The following is a 7638-nucleotide window of genomic DNA, read 5'->3' as shown; positions in this document are numbered from 1 at the left end:
TGCTTTTTAGTTAATCCATAATTTTTACTGGTATGCTACATGACTTTCATAGCTTTTATTTTATTGAGTAGATATTATTTCATTCAGATTTCTCAAAATTAATTACTGATTTCCTTATTACTGTCCATTTAGACTCTTACCAGCTTTTCCCTGTAATAAGTAATACAACAGAGAATGTCTCCATACATATAAAATGTTCATTTATTTTAATTATTTCTTTTGATAGCTTATAAGAATACTATTACTGAATCAAAGGATAAAACTACTTTTATGGACTTGGCTGCATTTTTTTTTTTTTTTTTTTTTTTTTACTGATCTCTAAAATTCCAAAGTAAAACACCAGTCGTGGACATGTCACAATGCCCCGTCAATATCAGCAACATCAGTTGTTATCATGTATACCTTTTGGAATCACATACTACACATTACATATCTTCCTTAATCTGTACCAAATACAAAAGTGTAATATCGGCCCATTAACAAAAGAATGTGATATTGACATATGAAGAAACAGGTTAGTAAAACAGAATAGACATTCCATAAGTAGACCGCCCAAAATGGAACATTCTTTAATAGTCCCTATAGGGGAATCTAAAACCATTAAGGGAAAAGACTGCCTATTAAATAAGGAAGAAAATATAAGCCATTTTATAAATTCAGAATTAAAAATAGTTTCAGCGATGATGTATAACATAGAAACTTTTGTGGTTTAGTACTTTCTGTACTAATAAACATAATTACATAAAAATACAAAATTTCTGCATAGTTAAAAAAAAGAAGCAAAATTAAAAGTTAGATAAAATTAGAGGGTTAATTACTGCAAATTATATAGGACTTCTCTGGTGGTCTCTCAGATGGTAAAAATCTATCTGCGATGCAGGAGACCTGGGTTCGATCCCTGGGTTGGGAAGATCCCCTGGAGAAAGACCCACTCCAATATTCTTGCCTGGAGAATTCCATAGACAGAGGAGCCTGGCGGTCTACAGTCCATGGGGTTGCAAAGAGTTGGACACGACTGAGCAACTGACATACAAGCACACACATACACACACACCAATTTTTCCCATGCATTACTAGACCCTACAAATTCATAACAAATGAACCAAAACTTCAATTAAAACATGGGCAATGTATAGAAACAGATTGCTCACCAAAAATAAACATAATTGAAAGAGAGGATCTAGGGAAATTCTCATTATTATGTTCAAATTTTTTCTCTAAATGTAGAACTATTCTAAAAGATAAAGTTTATTTTTCTAAAATTAGTTAACAAATTCCAAACTTGCAGCCAATTTAATTTAGTATCTGTATTATAATCTCTCTGATCATCACATCTGTCCTGGTATTTTACAAACACATGGAAGACTAATCTGTAAGTTTTTTAAAAAGTAAATGCAGAAGTCATTTCAATTTCCTGAGACTGAAAGACTCCGTTTCTAAATGACCATCACTTTAAAGAAATACTAAAGAACGTTCTTCAGCAAAACAGAAATGGAATCCCTCAGGAAAGAACAGGATGAGAAGAAAGGATCTACTCAAGAAATTGGTTAATACTAATCGTCTTCCTCATGGGAAATAGATGGGGAGACAGTGGAAACAGTGTCAGACTTCATGTTTTTGGGCTCCAAAATCACTGCGGATGGTGACTGCAGCCATGAAATTAAAAGACGCTTACTCCTTAGAAGGAAGGTTATGACCAACCTCGATAGCATATTAAAAAGCAGAGACATTACTTTGCCAACAAAGTTCCACCTGTTCAAGACTATGGTTTTTCCAGTGGTCATGTACGGATGTGAATGTTGGACTGTGAAGAAAGCTGAGTGCCGAAAAATTGATGCTTTAGAACTGTGGTGTTGGAGAAGACTCTTGAGAGTCCCTTGGACTGCAAAGAGATCCAACCAGTCCATCCTAAAGGAGATCAGTCCTAGGTGTTCATTGGAAGGACTGATGCTGATGCTGAAACTCCAGTACTTTGGCCACCTCATGCGAAGAGTTCACTCATTGGAAAAGACCCTGATGCTGGGAGGGATTGGGGGCAGGAGAAGGGGACGACAGAGGATGAGATGGCTGGATGGCATCACTGACTCGATGGACATGAGTTTGAGTAAACTCCAGGAGTTGGTGATGGACAGGGAGGCCTGGCGTGCTGCAATTCATGGGGTCGCAAAGTGTCAGACACGACTGAGCGACTGAACTGACTGAATGAATCGTCTTCACTGAATGACAGTGGAGAATATCATATTTATGGGTCTGTATCTGGACATAGTATTGATGTTTATTCTAACTTTATCATCTACTAGCTGTGTGACTCTGGGCAAGCTACTTAACCAACCTGGGCCACAGTTTCCTCATTTTTAAAGAGGAGATAGCGTCTGTATACTTAATAGGGTTGTTATACTGATGAACCAAGGTTGTACACGTAGAGCAGGTACTAAGTGAAAGTGAAAGTTGCTCAGTCCTGTCTGACTCTTTGCAACCCCATGGACTATACAGTCCATGGAATTCCCTAGGCCAGAATACTGGAGCCTGTAGCCTTTCCTTTCTCCAGGGAATTTTCCCAACCCAGGGATTGAACCCAGGTTTCCCACATTGCAGGTGGATTCTTTACCAGTTAAGCCACAAGGGAAGCCCAGAGCAGGTCCTAAGTTTACAGTAAATATTCATTGTTGTCCAATATTATAGTTTTTGATATTTACCCTCTATTATATTTTTTATTGTTTAAATGCTAACCCTCTATTTGATTCTTCTGTTAATGTAAATCCATGTTCTACTCGTTTTGCTTTCAGAGACTATAATTTTTGGCCCAATAAAAGCATTTCTTCTTGTTTCCTTGTGAGTGCAGAAATTGTTAACCTTGGTTTTCTGTGACTAGTAGGCTCTGGGGGACTTTCATTTGCTGGATTATACTTATTCACTGAGTTTTTTTATTTTTTCAAAGAATATATCAGTTTTTAAAGATTCTTTAATGTGGATTTTTTTTTTAAAATCTTTATTGAATTTGTTATGACATTGCTTCTGTTTTATGTTTTGTTTTTTTGGCCACAAGGCACATGGGATCTTAGTTCCCCAACCAGAATTGAACCTGCACCCCCTGATTGAAAGGTAAAGTCCTAACCACTGGACCTGCCAGGAAAGTCCCTATCAGTTTTTTATAGAGAGGAAAAACAAACACTTAAAAACTCCAACAACCAAAATTTCAAACCACCTATTCCTTTTGGCTTATAATCAGTCTAACTGAGAGTAGACAATGTATTGAATTCAACAAGGTCTGGTCAATCCTGTTTGACTCTCATCTTTATCTTACCTTAATCTTCAAAAAACAATTCAGGGATCATTTTTATTTCAGGAAACAGCAACAGCTCACATCTACAGGTGAGCAGGAAGTGGCACACCGCCCCTCTCCCCCACCTCCATTGTTCTTGCCTGGGAAATCCCATGGACAGAGGAGCCAGACAGGCTACAGTCCATGGGGTGCAGAGAGTCGGATACAACTTAGAGGCTCAAACACACATATCTACAGAATACTTGAGGCATAGCCATTTCTAGGACAGGGTGATACTCAGATGAGTATAATCTGGCCTCAGTCCTCAGGGGATTACAGTTCAAGAGGAAAATACTAAGAATTCATGAAGGACCACACCGGTGACTGTCTAATGGATTCCGTGACAGTGAAGCCCATAGGATTTCTGAGCAGGGAACCAGCGCTGAGAGCCGAGGCTGCTTCCAGAGGCTCTCTCCTCAGATGCTGTGAGGGTTGTTCATCTGTAAGGGAATCCACAGACAAGAAGGGCCTTTACATTGCTGACTGAGTAACAGGGTCAGCCAGAGAGAATAGAGCACTTTCTGCTTGAGCTAATGGTCAAGCCACGTTGGGGACTATGGACTCCAAGCTATGACATTCCACAACCCAGAGAACTCAGGCAACCCCTTTGTCAAGGGAACTTCTCAGTACACTCTCTGAAGCTGTATTATAGACACCCAACTCAATATTACCTATCTTTCAAAGGAATAAGTGTTTTGTATGTGTGTTTATTTTTCTCACGTGTGTGTGTGTTTTGCAGGCTCTGCACTAGAGACTTTTTTAATTTAATGAATTAATTGATATATACATACTTATATTTATTTTGTGGTTGTGCTGGATCTTCATTGCTGCACAGGCTTTTCTCTAGTTGCAGCCAGTGGGGGCTACTCTTCATTTCAGTATGTGGGCTTCTCGTTGCAATGGTTTCTCTTGTTTTGCAGCACAGGCTCTAGGGTGTGCAGGCTTCAGCAGTTGCCACAAATGGCTCAGTAGATGTGGCTCCCAGGCACTAGAGCACAGGCTCAGTTGTTGTGGTACACAGGCTCAGTTGCCCCCTCGGCATATGGGATCTGCCCAGACCAAGGGTCAAACCCATGTCTCCTGCATTGGTAGATGGATTATTTACCATTAAGTCACCAGGGAAGCCCAAGACTTTTTTTAAAGATATTTTTGATGTGGCCCACATTAAAGCCTTTACTGAATTTATTACAATATTCCTTCTGCCTCATATTTTGATTTTTTGGCCCCACGACATGTGGGATCTGAGCTCCCTGACCAGGAATTGAACCTGCACTGCCAGCATTGAAAGGTGAAGTCTTACCCAGTGGACTGCCTAAGAAGTCTCCCTAGAGACTTCTTTTGAAATTCATGAAACAATCAAATGCTGAGGCAGCCTAGAGAGGGCAAAACCTATCGGACCTATATTTAGGCTTCATCTCACTGGGACAAAAAGCCGTTTTCCCCAAGGGCCAGTTATTAGAAGGAATCCTTAAGAGAGAGACATGGGACCAGATTTAAGGGGTTTCTCCTAGTATAAGGGATGCAGAGCAGAAAGGGATGCTGCTGCCACTGATGCTGTTGGCCCTGGAGGATCCCAGGGTAGCTGCCAGCCAGAGGAGGCCCCCAGCCACCTCTGGGAGATGTTTGGGGGTCCATGCTGGTGAACTTTCATCCTCATTATGTTTAAAAGCCTTTTGCCTTGAAGAGTTTGTAAATTAGCCCTGAGAACCATGCTACTCTTTTATGGTTAATTTCTCCAAGGCTGCCTTGTTAAGTATATGCAAATCACATCATTAATATGCTAAGCCTCTCTCCAGGGGGCTGGTCTTCCAACCCTGCTCTGCTGTTGACTGACAGCTCTGCTTGTCCCTTTGGGCTTGTGGCACAGGGGCTTCTTAAGGTGGGCACTTTGGGAAACTTCTTAATGGTGGGACTTCATGGTCAGGTCTCCACATCTTTCACTTTCCTCACTCAATTCACTTCTCTTTCTGAAGACTCTGGCCTGAGTATGAGGAGTCTCAGACCCAAGTCTTAATTCTTCATCTCTCTGGTCCTTCTTGAATTTTCTCCATTGCAAAATAAGCAAAAGAGTTTGGGGGCACCATTGAGGAATAGCTGAAAAATCAAAACAGCCCCAAGCAAAATATACTCCATCATCAAATCAATGGCCATGATAGTCAAGCACAGTAAAGCCTGACATTCTGCAGTCCATGAGGTCGCAAACAGTTGGACAAAACTGAGCGACTGAATGACAACAAATATACTCCAATAAAAATTAATTTAAAAAAGACTGAACTGAAAAAAAGCACTGAATTACTCAGCAGAAATGATTAATCCCTACTCTATAACCGTGTATCAACACATCTCTGTTTATTGAACATCCACCGTATATTTCAGTTCCTCTGATGACTGCTTCATGGCTTGTCACTGTCCAACATCACTCCCCATCCAGACCACACCTGTTGATAGGTCCACAAAGTAAGGCATTTGCTTTCACTCTGATCCTGAATGAGGTGGAGGTGAGAGCTTTGATTTCCCCATCTTCATGTTTCTGAGAGAGAACTTGGTCTTCCAGAATGAAGCAGTTTGAAATAATGATTGCATTGTTCTTTTCTACCTTCTTCATTCCCTCCCCATGGTGAAAGTTGAATAAAACTGGTGTGTGTGTTTGTGTGTGTGTGACAGCTCTTCTACTATGTTTCGTTTTTTTAAAAAAAATTAATATATTTATTTGGCTGCATCAGGTCTTAGTTGTGACACACAGGATCTTTATTCCATCACGCACATGGACTCTCTAGTTATAGCTCGGGCTCAGTAGTTGTGGCACACACACTTAGCTGCCCCATGGCATGTGGGATATTAGTTCCCTGACCAGGGATCAAACCCACATACCCTGCTTTGCAAGGCTGATTCTAAATCACTGAACCACCAGGAAAGTCCCAGATGTATTTCATTTTGGATCAGACTGTCTGCAGGAAATGGCCATTCTCTGGCTTTCCATGAGGTTGACTAACCAAGGCAAGTATTGTCCTTGAGAAGGCAAAGCAGGGGCCAGGGGTGGGTGTAGTAGGTCTGGGAGGATGTCTTCAGGATCCATTGCATGGCAGATGTAAGACCTAGTTCTTCAATCGGGTGCTGCAGTCATAAAACTGCTATTTTTTTTTAATGTCTATCTTCCTGACTCCTGTACCATGTTTCTCAACAATAAACAAACTAAGGAGAAGGAGAAAAAAGAATATAATTATTCCTCTGAACCCCAGGAACCAGTTCTTACTCTCAGCAGGGGTACCAGCCTTTGTTCAACCCATTTAGTTTAATGGTCCTTCTAAAAGATTTCTCAGAGAGAGTCAACAGCCTCGGTTTCAACAAATACCCACTTTACACAGTGAGCAAGACGTAGTGGGGCTGAGCAGAGCTTTGATGTAAACTTGGAGCCACTAAAAGAATATTTAACACGGGAATTACCCACCACAGAATGACAACACCTAGGTGTGCTGTGTCGTCAGTTCTGTGTTCATCCCAATTTTTCATGCTCAATGTCAAATACCAAAATCATGAAAGACACCTATCTAAAATGAAGCCTGACATTTGTGAAGGACCCGTTACATGGGCTTTCTTTCTTTTTTTTTTTTTTTTTTTCATTTATTTTTATTAGTTGGGGGCTAATTACTTTATAATATTGTAGTGGTTTTTGTCATACATTCACATGAATTAGCCATGGATTTACATGTATTCCACATCCCGATCCCCCCTCCCACCTCCCTCTCTACCTGATCCCTCTGGGTCTTCCCAGTGCACCAGGTCCGAGCACTTGTCTCATGCATCCAACCTGGTTTGGTGATCTGTTTCACCCTAGATAATATACATGTTTCGATGCTGTTCTCTTGAAACATCCCGCCCTCGCCTTCTAAAAATATGGAACGCTTCACGAATTTGCGTGTCATCCTTGCACAGAGGCCATGCTAATCTTCTCTGTATCATTCCAATTTTAGTATATGTGCTGCCAAAGCGAGCACTACATGGGCTTTCAAACTGATGTTTTTGAATTGTGGAGCTGAAGAAGACTCTTGAGAGTCCCTTGGACTGCAAGGAGATCGAACCAGTCAATCCTGAAGGAAAACAACACTGACTATTTATTGGAAGCACTGATGCTAAAGCTGAAGCTCCAATCCTTTGGCCACCTGTTGCAAAGAGATCACTCATTGGAAAAGACTCTGATGCTGGGGAAGATTGAAGGCAAAAGGAGAAAGGGGGCAACAAAGGATGAGATGGTTGAATGGCATCACTGACTCAATGGACATGAGTTTGAACACACTCTTGGAGACAAGCCTGGCAAA

At 40.9% G+C, this 7638-nt stretch overlaps 1 non-coding gene across 1 annotated transcript; it reads right to left on the bottom strand.

Annotated features, from left to right (window-relative positions):
- Window positions 1-7210: 7210 nt before the first annotated feature.
- On the bottom strand, window positions 7211-7317 carry LOC136147731 (U6 spliceosomal RNA). The gene has a single exon (XR_010659377.1). It is a non-coding gene; the product is annotated as a U6 spliceosomal RNA (small nuclear RNA).
- Between the last annotated feature and the right edge of the window lie 321 nt (window positions 7318-7638).

Source organism: Muntiacus reevesi, chromosome 15 (assembly GCF_963930625.1).
Source record: "Muntiacus reevesi chromosome 15, mMunRee1.1, whole genome shotgun sequence".
NCBI classification, from domain to species: Eukaryota; Metazoa; Chordata; class Mammalia; order Artiodactyla; family Cervidae; genus Muntiacus; species Muntiacus reevesi.
This window is presented reverse-complemented; position numbering and strand designations above follow the sequence as displayed.